The sequence below is a fragment of the Caretta caretta genome, chromosome 19 (genome assembly GCF_965140235.1).
Source record: "Caretta caretta isolate rCarCar2 chromosome 19, rCarCar1.hap1, whole genome shotgun sequence".
In the NCBI taxonomy this organism is placed as follows: domain Eukaryota; kingdom Metazoa; phylum Chordata; order Testudines; family Cheloniidae; genus Caretta; species Caretta caretta.
The window spans coordinates 15,374,642-15,389,222 of NC_134224.1; the positions used below are offsets into that span (position 1 = coordinate 15,374,642).

The 14,581-nt window shown below is 52.0% G+C and overlaps 1 protein-coding gene across 1 annotated transcript in view; it reads right to left on the bottom strand.

Moving 5' to 3' along the window:
• SDC3 (syndecan 3) overlaps positions 1-14,581 on the bottom strand; it is a 193,292-nt gene that overhangs the window by 140,034 nt on the left and 38,677 nt on the right. The gene's annotated exons all lie outside the window — the stretch shown is intronic.

A 14,581-nucleotide genomic window follows, 5' to 3' on the forward strand; every position in this document is an offset into this window, starting at 1 on the left:
CCACTGCTTCAGTGCTCCATGCTGGGGGACTGCAGCCGCGCCCTGTGACTGAAATCTAGGTCCAAGTCGAGAGCTGAACTCCAATTCAGGCACTAAAACAAGGAGCTGGGCTTCAGAGCTTCTCAGCAGGCTGGGTGCAGAGCTCTGTTGGGAATCAAGCCCGAAGCGTCTGGCTCCAAATTAATTTGGCTCTCGGTCTGGAAAATACTCTACCACCCACAACCGTCCCCAAATGCTTTCTCTAGGGGTGGCAGGAGCTCTTGGCTTAAAGGGGAACAAAATCTCATGCAGGATGAGGGAGATAAAATCATTTGCAGCTCCCAGGTTTGGCGGGGCAGAGAGCATAATGAGACCAGGATGTTTAACCAAATCAAACCAACTCAAAGACATTTTACTTGCCTCCTGAAACCACATTCCACGCAGCCAGGGAGCTGCAATCTGCCATTGACATCCACATCCCCATTGTCAGGTGTGGAGTCACCAGAGCAGGTAGAAAACAGACAGGCTTAATTTCCTGTGCTCCGGAGCCAGCTTATCACTTAACGTAAATGCCACTCATAGCAGAAGCCTCCTTTCTTGCAGCCTGGAGTGGCCGCACAGGGAGAACTCTGCTGCCTCTTCAGTGGAGCTGAGTTTCCATGCAGCTGGGTAACCCGTGCGCCAGCAACAGGCTTTGGAAAAGGCAAGCTCAGTTGGTGCATGTTCTCAGCCTCCTTTCCAGAGCTCCAAGGGAACTGGGCCCTTCTTCTCTACCCCCCGGGGAGGGGATGACACCTCCAGCCCCCTCTGCCCTCGGCCCTCCGGGGGACAAGGAGTAAATCCACCTTTGCAAGCACACAACTCTGCTTTCACTTTATTCCAGTTCTGGGCAGTCATTAGAGGAGTCTGAGGCCTGTGGGACTTGAAGCTGGAGCCATGGGGACCTCAGTCTCTAGGGCACTGGTCTGAATCCAGTCACCTCACAGAGCCTAATGCCTGGCTGGTGGCCTGCGTGCAAACCATCGGTAGGTGTCAATCCAGTTCCTCGCAGAGCCTGGTCCTCATCACAAAGATGCCAGTCCAGGTCAGTCATGTCCACATCACACACCACCCCCAAGCTCACAGAGGACAATGTGATTGCTCTTACTGGCCTTGTTGGCAGCCTAAGCAGAGAGCCCCAGGACTGAATGGATCACGGATAAGGCTACGACTCTCTCACGAAGGTCACGGATTCTGTGATTTTATGAGACCTCCGCAACTTCCTGAAAACTCCAATAATTTAGCCCCGGGCAATGGGGCTCCAGGTGACAGGGCTCTGGGCTTCAGCCCCGGGCAGTGGGGCTCCAGGATTCTGTCCCCCATGGTGAGGCAGAGGCTGTGGGCATCATCCCCACATAGCTGGGCTCTGGCTTCCGTGATTTATTGTTTTTTGCCCCTGTCCTGTCCATGACTTTTAATAAAAATATCCAAGCCAAAATCTTAGCCTTAGTCACAGAGACTGATTTCCCCTCTCCATCCTAGAGGTGGTCCCTCCAACACAGTCGTGGGACTCACTGATGTGGTAATGGGGACTGTTTCTTTAAGGGCCGAGCTTCCCAGGAAGAAGGCCTGGGTGGGGTATTCTGAAGTTCTTTTTTATGTGAAACCAGCCACTTAGAAGGGGAGGGAACCAGATACAGAATTAAGCAGAACTCTTGCCAGCACCTTCAGCACTGTGTGATCACTAACCAAGCGCCAGGTGCAATTTTGCCCTGCTGCTACCCCCATGTTGTCCCTGTCTTGTGGCTAGAGACCTTCTGTCTCCAGGGCTGTCAGACCTTCCAACCAGTGCAAAAACTGCACGGCCAATAGTGACACAGCTGTCCTCTTCCGTGCTCTGATTTGCAAGCAGCACATCTCCCTCCTCAGCTGAAAGGAGTTCACGACAGTCACCCCCTTCCGCAGCTGGTTTATATTTGCTACTTGGAAGCCTTAAAAGACCAAAGCAAAATCGCACATGATGCATTTGACAACAGGGCGAAGCCAAGGGAGAGAGGAAGGACTGGCTTGTTGTTAGGGTGCTGGCCTGGCACTCCAGGCCAGTCTACACCCGAACGCTGCACCAGTGCAGCTGTGCTGCGACAGCGCTTCAGTGAAGACGCTCCTACGTCGACGGGAGAGCTTGTCCTATTGGTGCAGTGAATCCAGCTTCCCCGAGAGACGGTCGCCATGTCGATGGGAGAAGCCCTCCCGCTGCCATATCGCTGTCTGCGCCGGGGGTTAGGTCGGTGTCACTGCATCGCTCAGGGTGTGGGTTTTTCACACCCCGAGCGACGTAGTTCTACCGATGGAAGTTTATAGTGCAGACGTGGTCTCCGGGGGTGAGGGTTCAATTCCCAGGCCCATACCTTAGGCCAGGTCTACACAACAAACTGACATCGGCATAACTACATCCGCCCTCTGGGCGATGCAGTCACATCAACTTGCCCCCTGGCGTAGACAGCGCTCCGTCGACGGGAGAGCTTCTCTCATCAGCACACCTACCGCCTCCCGCGGAGGTGGATTAACTGCACCACCAAGAGAACCCCTGGCCCTGCACTGACAGCCCCCTCCCCCGCTGGGAACCACACTGACACCCACCAGCTCATTTCACACCGACAGCCAGCAGCCAGCAGATGGGAAATCATTCAGAGGTGCACAAATGACTGACAGGGGAGTGAGTTCGCAGCCTGCTGGGGCTGTATTTACAGAAGAAATGCACAGCGTAGTGCAAAGGGATAGCTACAGGAGTAGCTCTCTCTCTCTCTGTGTCACAGGAGGAGGTGGGGGAATGTGTGTGTCACGGGGGAGGGGAGAGCAGGGAGAAGCGAGAGTGGTTCATGCACATCTGGACCCGGAGAGCAGTGGGGAGGAAAAAGGACCACGCTCTGCAGGAAGAATTTGGCACGGAGGCAGCGTGTGGAGACCGATTGCTCCTGGCAGGCAGCGAGGCCTGACGTGTGGCGCCTGCGAGAGGATGGGGGCTAGAGAGGGCAGTTGGGAGACACTCCCATCCCAACGTCCTTGAGGAACAAGGCTGCAGTACAGAGCAGTGGCTGACCTCAGCCAGCGCGGACTGCAGCCTTTCCCCGCAGCCTTGCTCGAGCGCAGAGCTTGGGCCTCCCCCGGGGCCAGAACTGTGCTGTAGTGACTGCAATGTCCTCAGCATTATTCAGGCACAAAAGAAACCCAGTCCTAGTGGGTGCCACATGGGAGCCATATGTGCCCGGCACGCGGTGACGGGCACAGCACCTCCGCGCTGCCAGATGCCGCCCGTGATCAAAGGAGACGGCGGGGTGCTGTCAGTGGCTCTGGAGCAGAGACTAAATGGTGTAGCCACTCCCCACTCCTATCTCCCATCCACACATCCCTCCTTAGCTCCATCAGAGTCCCTGGGAGACACACCCCGGCTGGCTGATGCCTGAGGCCTCATGTGGCTCTGGATATTTCTATCGCGACCTGCTGGGCATCCCTTCCTGCTGCCTGACCCGGCTGTTAGAGAGACCAGACCCTAGTGAATCCGTCCCACTGACCCCTGTGCATGGTGGGAAGTTTTGCTCATGCTGTGTGGATACTCAGGCAGTGCCTATGTCTTCAAGGCAGGTGCTGATTTATGCACCTCACGCAGAAGCTCTAAATAACACCCCCCAGCCCCTCACAACTTTTGCAAAGGGATGAGATGCTACCAAGTATTTAACCCAGCTTTAAAGCAGAGGCATGGCCAGACTTTGGGGTAAGGATCTCAGTGCGACCTGGGAGCTCAGATTCTGAGGGAGGTGGGGTGCATTCACACAGGGCAAAGCCTCCCTCATGCATCCTGAACTTAGCTCCTAGCACTTCAGCGCACAAGGGGCTGCACCTGCTCTTGCTGCCGGCAGCAGCACTAACTGCTCCAGAGGGAAGGATCTGGGGTAGGAGCAGAGCCCTGTCCCCTCACACTGGTTGCACTTACCACTCCTTTTTAAAGGCCCAGCGAGGCCCCCCTCTCCTGCGGCTCGGGGAAGCATCGCGGCTCATGTAGGCATTACGTCACCAGGCAGCATGGCTCAGCAGTGACCATCCTGCCCTGGGCTGGTCGGCTCCGCCAGAGCCATAATTTGACCGAGACAAACAGCAATTCAGATGTTTAGATTTAGTCAAAAGCTCTTGGGCGTCTTGTCTGCCTGCAAACTCCCTCCTAAATCACAGTCCTCTGGGGCTGGCTGCGTCGGGGAGTTCTGCCACTGCAGCCGAACGGCAGCATTTCACAGCCCCTGTGAGCACCACTAAAGAGAAAGAAAAGTCTTTTCTTCATTTGCTACTTGGTTTTGCAGTTTGAGGGGAGCCAGATTTCTATAGGGGGCAAGATCCACAGCATGTGGGTGGCACCAAATTATGATGGCTTAATAAACACCACATCTGGCTTGCTGCTGCAGCTGGAGAGCTGAACAAAATCCTGCTCTCCCCTTCTCACACAGCTCGTGCCACTGACAGCTACTGGTAGGGTGACCAGATAGCAAGTATGAAAAATCAGGACAGAGTATGGGGGGGAATAGGCACCTACATAAGAAAAATCACCAAATATCGGGACTGTCCCTATAAAATCAGGACATCTGGTCACCCTAGCTATTAGCCCGCTTGTGTAAGGAGTGGACGATGTCATGCAGTGACTAGTTTTCCTTGGAAAGAATATAGAAGTCACCGGATTTCTTTTTCAATTAAGTATCTTGGTAACAAGTACAGATAATATCACTTTTAACCATTTCAGGGGAAGGCTGGATTCTGGGAGCTTGATTTTCAAATTCCTCACTGAGATCCAAAGTGGTCTCTTTGATTTACCATACACCCAGCCCTTCCCCCTTCGAAAAGAGCCCTGGGTTTCCATGCAGAGCCAGGCCAAAATAGCAGTTGGTGCCAACTTCCATGATTTTATGGCAAGTCTCACAATACTGGGGGGTTTCTTAAAGCCCCGCCTGCCGGAGTAAGGGGTGATACATGAGAATCTCAGTTTTCATGTTAAAAAAAAAAAAGTTTCTAGTCCTCCATGTTACAGGGAAAAGCTTGAAAACGGGACCCCACAAAGCTCAGAAACCAACAAAAAAGAACCCAAATTTTATCATTTCTTAAAGTCTCATGATTTTGGGGGGCCTGACTGATGATTTTTGAATACCTGGGCTTGGCAAGACTGAAATAGTCATAAGCAAAAACTGGATAAACCTCACAACCTTTGACTTCTTTTAGTTGTGATTTTGTGAAAATGGCCCAATTTGGCAAAAGCAGATGCAAGAAGGTGAGGGTGTTTTCATTTATTGGTTTCAGAGGAGCAGCCGTGTTAGTCTGTATCCGCAAAAAGAACAGGAGGACTTGTGGCACCTTAGAGACTAACCAATTTATTTGAGCACAAGCTTTCGTGAGCATCCGATGAAGTGAGCTGTAGCTCATGAAAGCTTATGCTCAAATAAATTCGTTAGTCTCTAAGGTGCCACAAGTCCTCCTGTTCTTTTTTCATCTATTGGGTTTAAATAACACACATCTTCAGGTCAAAACAGGCCACTTTGCCTTCGTAAATGGCCCTATTTTTCAAGGGAACATTTTCTAAATTTCAGTTAGACCAAGATCAATTTTCACCATAAACTGTGAATACAGCATTCCACACGTCCCCTACCACCCATTTGTTTCGACAAAATATTGCAAAATAAGGAAAAAATTTACAGATGCAAAATCTCCCTAAAGCAAGAACTGCACACATCATGAAAAGCTTTCACTATGTCACACAACTCTGCTCATCGGTTTCCTCTAGTGCAGGGGTCGACAACCTACGGCCCGCGGGCCAAAGGCAGCCCGCAAGCTGATGTTCAGTGGCACACACGCTGCCCAGGTCCTGGCCACCACTCCGGGGGGCTCTGCATTTTAATTTAATTTTAAGTGAAGTTTCTTAAACATTTTAAAAAACTTATTTACTTGACATACAACAATAGTTTACTGATATATTATAGACTTATAGAAAGAGACCTTTAAAAACGTTAAAATGTATTATTTGCACATGAAACCTTAAATTTGAGTGAATAAATGAAGACTCAGCATACCACTTCTGAAAGGTTGCTGACCCCTGCTCTAGTGGGAGTCTGCCTTCCCTTTAAGGTTCCTCTTTTGGCTCGAAGTGACCTTTACATAGCAAACAGCCAGTGACCAAGCTTTCCGTCCTATTTTGTGTCAGTACATCATGGCACGTGTAAGCAGGGGAATAGTCCCGCTATTGTGGGGAACTTTCCTGGCTTCTGCACTACCCCGGTGAAGTGGGCTAGCAAAAGGATCCAAGTCCTCGCTCCCACTTCCTTTACCCAGAGACCTCCCTGCCCTTGAGGACTCCCCTTCCACTCTCCTGTCTGGCAGAGTCCTCGTAACCCCAACAAGGCTGGGCCAAGGATTCCTGGGGGGCTCGACCCCCAACCCTGCTGTGGTCACCTAGGACAGGGGCTAGGGTGTCCCCACTCCGGGGTACTCTCTCTGCACTGGGCACTTCTCTGACCCACTGACCATTACATACAAGTTAAAGCAAATGCAAGTTATTTAATCAACAATTAATTTTAAAAAGAATAAGGGAAAATGGGAAAGGTGAAAGGAAACACATCAGCCTGCTCTGTGGCAGGGAACGTCACAAACAGTGTCTCTGGAGTGTCAGGGCAGTTCACAATCTGTTCCTTGTAAGTCCCAGGCCTTCTTCTCAGGCCCTGGCTGTGCTGCAGGGATGCTGTGGGTTGGACACTCGCTCTGGTGGTGGCCACACGCTCTCAGGCTGTAAGAGGTAGGACCCTTCTGCCCAGTGCCGCTCCCGCCCTGTCGGGGTTATGATCCAAGCCTGGCCTGCAGAGCCTTTTGGCTGAGGCATCTCCCTGTGCTGGGCCCGCTGCCCAGGGTCCCCCTCGCTCTCCCCAGCTGCTCACCGCACCCAGCTCCAGACGGTTCCAGCCCCAGCTACACCACTCGGTCTCTGCACTGCTGCTGCTGCTCTGCCTCCAGCTCCCTGGGCTGCTTCTTTGGCCCCTCTGGCTCTGGTTGCTGCAGCTCTGCTCCCAGGACAGTTCTGCTCTGCCGGCTGCTTCTGTGACTCTGCTCCCAGCACTGACCTGCTTCCTGGGCTGCTTTTCTGGCCCCTCTGGCTCTGGTTGCTGCAGCTCTGCTCCCAGGGCAAGTCTGCTCTCTCTGGGCTGTGCCTCTGGCTTTGGGGCTGCAGCTCTGCTCCCAGGACAGGGTGTGTTCTCTCTGGGCTGCTTTTCTGGTCTCTCGGGATCTGGTCCAGCTCTGCTCCCCAGCGCAGCTTGGGCCCCTGCTTGCTCCTTAGCTCGGCCCCACTCTGTCTGACCCAGGCAATTCCAGCTCACACAGAGGACGGGACCTCCCTGGCCTCCTGACTCCCTGATTAGCCTGCCTGCCCTGTCATTCAGGCTCACCTAGAGCATTGGCCTCTCCCCATCGTACCTGGGGGCTGTCAGTCTCAGGGTCCTGATTCCCCATCAACCCTTCACCCTTTTTAGTACTGGGAGCTAGCAACTAAAACACCCTCACTGAATGTTAGTAAGGGGGCAACAGTCCCCTTACACACACATCACTTATGTGACCTTTTATACATCTAGACATACCGGACCATAAGGTGCTAAGCGTAGCTGGTCCTGCACCTTGCATCAAGGGGAGGTCTGTTGTCCAGCTGGCTGCTGAACGAAAGTGCAGGAACGTGGCCACATGGACAATCCGCAAAATACTCTGTCACCACTGGCGTACATCCATCCTCCTGGAGCCTTCAGAAACCACTGCCTGGAATCACTGACTCCATTGCTATCCCCACCCATCTCTCATTCACTATCCAGGTGTCAACGCCCGCCTCCACTCTGCCAATCAGACCAGTGTCCATTGCCCATGGCTGAAAATATCCCACAAACACCTTTGTGTTCTCTCCCATGCTGCTCCCGTAAATATCCACAAATCCATCTCCTTCTCCTCCTGCAAACTCTCCTTTGCTGTGATGCCCACCAAAACGTGACAGCAGCTGGGCTGCTGCTGCTCTGAGACCTGCCTATCATGTTGACCAGATGAGTTCCTTGTAAGCCAGCCTATTTAGCACCATTCAGGTGCTCAGTGAACCTGCCCAGAGTGGTGACCTGCCGCAGCCAGGGGAGGGGCACCTCCCATTACTTAGATTGTAAGATCATCGGGACAGGGACAATCTCTTTGTTCTCTTTGTACAGCACCTAGCACAACACAGTCCTGGGTCCCTAGGAGCTGCCATCCATAATACAAATAACTACCCACAATGCAATCCTCCCTCAGTCCAGCTACTGCATACACAGCCAGCCCTGTGTTACACAATGAGGCCTTGGAGCTATTGCAGTGACCTGTATCATAAGAGAGAGCCCCAAGCCGATTTGAGCTAGGGCAGCAAAGAGGAGTCATTTAACAAGGCAACAGGCTCTGATCCTTAAAGAATTTGGAGTGACGTAATCATGATCCTCTGGAGTAGGGACCAGACTAACCACACTGCAGCAAAAACAAATATCTAGGCTAGGGGGAGGGATAGTTCAGTGGTTTGAGCATTGGCCTGCTAAACCCAGGGTTGCAAGCTCAAACCTTGAGGGGGCCATTTAGGAATCTGGGGCAAAAACTGGGTATTGGTCCTGCTTTGAGCAGGGGGTTGGACTAGGCACTCTCCTGAGGTCCCTTCCAACCCTGAGATTCTAGGATTCTAAAACCTGTGCTCTCATTTATGGGGGCGTGTAGTGTGTGTGTCCTCTCTCTGTCTGAGATTCTATATGATGTCAAACACGCACACACTTCTTATTCAGAGACAGACAAGACATGCTAATCCCACTCAGCAGGAACTAGCTTCATTTTTGCTTGCTGATCCTAGACTTTTTTGGTTTTGAAATGACCCTTTCCGGTGCCCTGTAATTTTAAACCCAGATTACATTTTGAAAGTGCTCACGCAATCCACAAAATTAAGTTTCCAAAGCAATTTGAGGGATTTGTAATGGCTGTTACTTCTGGTCACAGCGGGTTTGTTTTTAGAAACAGAATCCACTGCTTTCAATCATCCCAGAATTAAAAAATAAAAAAAGAATTCTCTGAATCCCGGCTGCATATGGAGAGCGCTCAGAGGGGCTGAGAATTTACACAAGAATAAAAGGAGACAAACATATTTTTCTAACTGTTCCTTTTTTTACTGTTCCTGTTTTTACAGAGATATAAATTTCTCTGCTGAATTTCAGTCAGTAAATTTACTGATGGTGGCAAACCCAGAAAGAAAAGCCCAGGACTGAATAACAGGTCATGACTGAGCAGGGCTAAGCAAGGAGGGTTCCAACCCAGAATAGCAAGGGGCGTTGTAGGTCAGGATCAAGATGTATCATTGGGGTCACAGACTTGAATGGCTGGGGAGGAAGGTACAGGTCAGAATGGAGTTTCACTGGCGGTGCTGCGGTGGGTTAGGTTTCAAGTACACTGTCAGATCCACATGCATGTGTCCCAGACGCACAGTCAGATCCACGTGCGGGTGCATTCCCCAGGACCAGAATGGCAGGGGGCAGCATGTCAGAACCTCGGTGCATTCACAGAGCCATTTGGAGCAGGCCAGGACTCGAATGGCAAGGGATTCTGCAGGAGCTGAGAGAAGCCCTGCCAAGTGCTCACATATTTAGCATGAGTGGGCAGGAAGAGTAGAGAGCTGTCAGTCACAAGTCCTGGTGCGGCAGGGGCGGGGTGGGGGTTCTCCATAATGCATCCTGCTACAGAGATTCTGGGTGGAGCCTTGGGACGCTGCTGTAAACTAGAGCACCCCAGGGGTTGCTCTAATTTACGATGGGGGAATGTCTCTGCCCCGAGAGCAGCCCAGAATTCCACCTTTGCTCTTCTGGGCTGAGCACAGAGTCTCCACCCTCATAGCACTAGCCCCTCCCCACACCCCCGGCTCTTTGCACAGACATACCACTGGCTATGTCAGAGAGTCTTCTCCTCTGCAGATCCCGCTGTACGCAATGGTTTTCCTGCACGCCTCCCCCGCCCTGCCTCTCCCGCTCCACCATCTTCTCCTCCTCCACCTTTTCTTTAACAGGGAGGCAGGGAGCAGCGAGACCCCAACCAACAGTTCTCCATGGCAATGCCTTCATGCAGCAGAGAACTATATTTAGTGCCAAACCCCTGGGAGATTTTGCTGCTCTCCAAGATATTTATAGTTGCAGGCAGCTTCTGAAAACCTAACTCGTTCCTGTTGCCTGTGGTACCTGCCTAGCCAGACACACCAAGCAGCGGGAACCGGATTAGGGTCAAATGCCGCTCCACGGATGATAATCAAAGGGCAGCGCATAAGGCTGGGGGCGGAGGGACAGAGACAGCCAGCAACCACCACTTGCTTAGAGCAGGGAAATCAGAACATGGGATGGAGACATCTTTCAATGAGTGGGTTCTCCGCAGCACCCCTCCGCAGCTCGGCCTCACACACAACGGCCGTTCCTGAGGTGATCCCACCATGTAACCAGCGTGACACAAAGGGGGAATTCGGCCCATTATGTAGCTACAGATATTTGAACCCCAGGGGCATTTTTTAAAGGACTGAGATTCAGACCAAGGAAACGTTACGGAAATCCCCTTCAATGTTCTTCTGCTCTGGAATGAGTGGTAATGAGAAAGGCTTAACGGAGGGCAAAATCCTCAGATTAGGATCTCAGAGGTCAGGGGCCAGGAGAAAATTGAGTAATACCCCCAATGATTCACTCAGACACTGGGCCTATATCCTGACCTCCTGCCTCATTCTCTGTCTGGAAAGCTGGCAGAAAAAGCAGGAACCTCACCAAAAGCAGACAGGCATCTGAACTGAGCTTCCCTGGGGGAAATAAACTACAACCTTACACACACAAACACACGGACGCGCACACACACACCTCCACTCTGAGCCAGGCTCCACAGAACTTCCCTGGGGAAATACACTGTGAATAACCACCCCTAGTCTCCAGATCCACCAGCCAAAACTTCACATCAGCCTCTCCATGAGTCCCCCCCCCCGTCCGCATTGTTACAAATGACCAACTGTACCCCTCCCCCAACAGAGAGCAGAGGATCTGGGAGCTTGGCACTAGACTAATAGCTCACAGCCTGTCCTCTTTACCGCGCACATTTATTATAATCCATCAGATTCTCAGAACAAAATACTTCCGAAAGAAAGGGAGTGAAGGCAGGGAGGGGGGAATCCCCATTTGCCTGGGAAGCTAATTGCGTGGACACAGCCTGCTGCCATTCTCCAGCCCTTGGGGTTCAGGCTGTATGGGGGGGGAGGCAGGGAAGGACCCTCCAAGATGCGGTGTGAGAGTCAGTCTTGGGGGGAGTGGGGCATTGAAATCCCCAGTGGGTGGCCACCTGTGGCCCCTCCTGCTTCACACCAGCAGCCTGTTCCACGGGAAAAGGCAGAACCCACCCCCCCAAGCCTCACCGACGGGCACCCCTCATTCAGCCTCTGCCTGATGAAAACAAATGGTTCCCCCCTACCCTGTGCTCCCGGCTCCTCAACCATAGTAACACACACCATTTACAGTGTGAAATGGGTGTACGCGGATTCAGCAACCCCTCTGAGCTGCGAGGTTATGGCCCAATGATGTATGGCCCTAGGACCAGTTAGTGGGGCTGCCTGTGACTGTGCTACAGATGTCCTCGCCCAGCCTCAGAGACTGATTGTACAGCCGCCAAGCTGCTCCCAGCTCCGCCAGGGCTTCTACCTGCATCTCACAGGGAGCTCTTGGGCTGTGGGGTGTGTGGGACCCACTGTGCCCCCAAAGGGAGGGCTCCAGTGCAGTTATGGCCAGGAAAATAGCTATGTTACTACAGCCCCTTCTTACTCAACACATCCATGTCTCAGAATCCTGGGGCCGCTGATTTGACTGGCACAAACATTTATCCCCGTAAGCCCTGTGGAGTCCATACAGCTATGGAAGCTGGATTCGATTCTGATTCACGTCCCAAAGTGCAGGTCAATAAAGATTATTTTACCCCCAGAATGATCCTTTTGCCCAAGGATCTCAAAACACTTCATACGCAGACCCCTAAGTTAATTCTCCCGACATCGCTGGGAGCTTGGTTTCACCTTCCTCATTTTACAGACTGAGCCCAGGAGAAGTTGAGCAACGTGCCCAAAGTCATGCAGTGACTGAGTGGTGTAGTCAGAAACAGAACCCAGGAGTCCGGAGTCCTGTCTCCCAGTCCCCTGCTCTAACACTGAGAACATACTTGCTTCCCCGGCATTGTCACTCCTTTTACAGACAGACTGAACCCAGATGGGTTTTCAGATCCCAGGCTCGGTTGGAAATCACTGGCAGCTAGAAAAGTTCCCTTGGGAATTTGTAAATGGAGAAAACCACTTTTTTCCAAATCTGTGTTAGAGCTAAGTAAGGAAGCCCACAATGTCAATTTGACGGAGTCGCTTCTCTGGTTAGCAAAAAGAAAAGGAGTACTTGTGGCACCTTAGAGACTAACCAATTTATTTGAGCATAAGCTTTTGTGAGCTATAGCTCACTTCATCGGATGCATACTGTGAAAGACTAACCAATTTATTTGAGCATAAGCTTTCGTGAGCTACAGCTCACTTCATCGGATGCATACTGTGGAAACTGCAGAAGACATTATATACACAGAGACCATGAAACAATACCTCCTCCCACCCCACTCTCCTGCGTAACCACTCTCCTGCGTAACCAGTAGGAGAGTGGGGTGGGAGGAGGTATTGTTTCATGGTCTCTGTGTATATAATGTCTTCTGCAGTTTCCACAGTATGCATCCGATGAAGTGAGCTGTAGCTCACGAAAGCTTATGCTCAAATAAATTGGTTAGTCTCTAAGGTGCCACAAGTACTCCTATTCTTTTTGCGAATACAGACTAACACGGCTGTTACTCTGAAACTTCTCTGGTTAGGAAGACACTCCTAGCCCGGAGTCAGAACAAACACACACAGATGCCCTTGTGTACCCAAAGGCGCTAAATAAGCACTCAGCGGAGAAGGACTGGGGCACTGAGGAATGAGACATGCACAGAAGAGAGGCTATTATTGCTTGATTCAGTCACATCCGCTCCACACCTGCTGCTTTCCCTCCACAGAAGTTATCATTTCAATTTCCTCTCTAATTTGAGTGTGTTTGAAGGGAGGTTACTGCAGACAGAGTTCAGGGAGGCAGGTTTTTTCTTATCCATTTTATTTTTAAGGAGCAAAGGATCCATTTCTTACAGGGCTATTTTGGGTTTGAGGATGTTGCTGGCACAAACACACACTGCTTATTTGCAAACCATCCCCAAACTCTACCATAGCCACATTCTGCCCTGTCGTAGCAACTTCCATCGGGGAACCGCAGAATGCCTGGGCCTTAAAAAATGTTAATGAATTCAGCCCCACACCCCCATTTGGGACAGGGTGGTAATACATCTGCGGCCAGTGGAGGAATTCACACCCATGGCTACTCAGAACTTCACAGTGACAGTAAGTATGCAACTCAGAACCAACTTTTCCAGGGGCACAGTCCCTTGCCATTTGATCTATCAGGGAATCACCATTGGCTGTTAGCAGTATAGGGCTTCAGACACACACAGTCCTCATTCAATCAAATAGGAGGAGTAGGATGTGCACACGCGCACACACACGCGCACACACACACACAAGCTCTCTATTGTAGCACTACTGAAGCACTGAGGAAGGGGACTGAAGCACTGAGACACTCACTAAAAGGCCCACAGGAACCGGTGACAGAGCCAGGATTAGAACCCAGGTCTGACTCCCAGTCCTGCATCCTAACCACAAAGGTCACCTTCCTGTCCTCCCTCCCCGAAAGGGAGCCTCTGAACATCCTTGTGGCAGGCTGCAAAAGGAATCGAGACCAATCTGGGAGATATGGGAGATTACATGGCTCCTGGCTCAGGCGAAGTGTCCTGACTGTCCCTTTAAGGGCATCCAGGCCCTTGGTGTTAGCCCTGCACCAGGGCAGCGAACACCCCACCCGCCTCTCAGCCACCACTCTCCCCCCAGAGCGCAGACAGGCTGATGGCAGTGGCCGGTGACAACGCAAACACAGCCATAACCAGAGTGAGAATCCGACAGGGAGCCAGATGGATGCTGAGAGCAGAATCTGGCACTTTTCTGCCCTTCCCAAGAATCAGCCTCCGCCCCGGGGGTATCATGGACCAGGCAGGCTCTGGGAGGGGATCAGCTACTCAGGAGGAGCGTGCTTGGGAGTACGTTACTGTTGCTGCGAAGCGTTCGAGAGGATAAGGAGATGGGCTGTAACTGACGCAGGTGCCCAGCTGGGACAGGGGCTATACCCACAGACATGCAGGAAGAGGCACACCCATGCACAAATGCAGGGGCTTGCATAGAGCCCCGCACTGCCCCCAGACCCGCACATGCGAACAGGCACAGCCACCCCTGCCCAAAGACAGCCCCGTCACGATGCCCTGATGTAGCCTGCACCAGCCAGGGCCCATGCAGCTGTGCAAGCCAGTGGGAGAGTACAAGTGGCCACTTCATTCAGTTGCCCAGAACGCATGGGAGCTAGCCCGCCTAGCAGTCACAAAGACACCTACCTAA